Source organism: Mandrillus leucophaeus, unplaced genomic scaffold (assembly GCF_000951045.1).
Source record: "Mandrillus leucophaeus isolate KB7577 unplaced genomic scaffold, Mleu.le_1.0 Scaffold171, whole genome shotgun sequence".
Classification (NCBI taxonomy): domain Eukaryota; kingdom Metazoa; phylum Chordata; class Mammalia; order Primates; family Cercopithecidae; genus Mandrillus; species Mandrillus leucophaeus.
Window position 1 is genome coordinate 164,327 of NW_012101710.1, and position 2,124 is coordinate 166,450.

The window sequence follows — 2,124 nt, forward strand, 5'->3', positions numbered from 1 at the left end:
AAAAAAAAAAAAAAGGCAAATGGCACCCAAGGGCCCAAGGGCCCAAGGCACCAGGCAGGGCTCCTGGGGGAGGGATCCAACTAGCCCCAGTGCTGTGAGAACAAACTCACCATCTTGTGGCACTACCCCCCTCCCCAAAACAACCACAAGGGAGTTCTTGGACAGCACCATTGTTCACGTGATGCTGCATGGGCACCCCGGACCCCCACCTCACCCTGCACCCTGCATTCCAGGCCCGGGACTCACAGGGCTCTATGCTCAGCCAGGACTCACCCTGAACCCCGCTGGAAAGAGGGGAGGAGTCCCAGGCACTTGCGCCCCTACCCTGGCAGCCAGGGACGCCCAAATGTACCTTGAAGAGGTTGGGGAAGCTCAATCTGAGGGTGCTGAGGTGCCCGCCGAACAGGTGGAGGTTGTCCCTGCAGAACTGGACGAACTCAAAGGCCAGCATGGGGCTATGGAACTGCTCCAACGGGATCCTGGTGAACAGGTGCTGGTAGACGGCTTCCGAGTCCACTGCAGCTGCCTCCCCTGCAAGACCAGGGCCCGTCAGGGTGCACGTCTGCTGGACGCACGCTTGACCTCATTCTGGCCGTGCTTCTCTATGGCTGGTTAGGGCCCCTGAGTCTTGGGCCTGCTCTCCAGGACACCAAGGGCTCCGAGGCATCCTACACCGGGACGCTTGGGAAGCGGCACTCAGCCTCCCTCACCCAGGAACACGGTCAGCTCATGAGTCACACAAACTATGGCACATTCTTTGGAAGGTGCTGGTTCCTAGACTTTCGGGTTTCCCAGGCTAGGGACTCAGCAAAGAGAGTTTCTGTTTATTTCCCTATTTTAAAAGTTTAAAAATTACCAACATCTAGCACAGTGATCCATAAAAAATAAATATGAGCTGGGCACGGTGGCTCATGCCCGTAATCCCAGCACTTTGGGAGGCCAAGGCAGGAGGATCGCTTGAGGCCAGGAGTTCCAGACCAGCCTGGGCAACATAGCAAGACCCCTATCTCTATTCAATCACAATTAAAAAAAAAAAAAAAAAAAAAGGGAAGAGGAAATTCCATCCTAAAACTAAAGGCAGGAACAGAGCCCCGAGAGTCAGCGCCACCCCGCCCCGGGCTCACCGTGGCTCAGGAAGAAGCGGGCGAGGGGCAGCAGCACCCGCACAGAGGCCGGGTCCCCGCGCACCCGCCCGTGCAGGGCCTTCAGGCAGGAGAGGCTTCGGTACAGGAAGGACGGGTCCTGCCGGCACAGCACATCCAGCACCAGCACAGCCTCCACCAGGCACTGTGGGACACACGCCACATCAGAAGGGCCGAGTCACCGCCTCCCATCCCCCCATCCCCAGCCACTTACAGCTTTCTGCAGGTCGGAGTCCCCCTTCCTCAGGGCCCCTGGAAGGAGGGGAAGAAGTCAGCCGGCTCTGTCTCAGCCTGGGAGCAGCCCAGTAAGGGGCAGCTTGTGTCCTGGAAGCTCCAGGCAGGACCAGGAGCAGAGCAGTGGGACAGGCCCCCAGGAGGACTTGAGTGGGACTGAGGCTGAGGGGCCCAGGCGGGACAGGGCCGGGCTGGGGGCTGGGGTGGAGCCCGAAGAACACTCAGGGCTGACCCCAGAAGCAAAAACAGGCCTGCTCCAAACCGGCCACCCAGGATCCCGCTCTGTGGAGAAGCAGCTCAGGGAAGATGTGCAGCCTCAGGTCACCTTGCAGAGCAGGTGGAGGCCAGTGCCCTGGGCGGGGGACTCACGTCGGTTACTCTGCTCAATGAGGCGCTGGCAGTACTCGAAGGCCACCTCCCGAAGCCGCTCCCGGGGCGGCAGCAGGCGGCCGGCGGAGGAGGAGGTGGCGGAGATCACCGACAGCGTGGAGCCCTCCTGCTCTGACCTGTCATCTGCAGGAGGAGGGAACCTCAGCAGGCCGATGTGTGGCTCCCGGGCTGGGACATGCCCGCTGCCCTGCTTGGAAGAGCAGGAGAGCACAGGCCACAGCCCCTCCCAGGGGACGTGAGGCGTCACTGTCTTGGGACGTCCACCCACCCAGCAGCTTCCCCATCACGGCCGCCCTTCAGGGTAGCTGAGGCTTCTTCCCCAACAAGTCCACAGAGCAGCTGGGAGGAGCTCACCGGC

The 2,124-nt window shown here is 61.1% G+C and overlaps 1 protein-coding gene across 1 annotated transcript in view; it reads right to left on the bottom strand.

The window, feature by feature from the left end:
- AP5Z1 (adaptor-related protein complex 5, zeta 1 subunit) overlaps positions 1-2,124 on the bottom strand; it is a 21,231-nt gene that overhangs the window by 15,355 nt on the left and 3,752 nt on the right. The gene's annotated exons all lie outside the window — the stretch shown is intronic.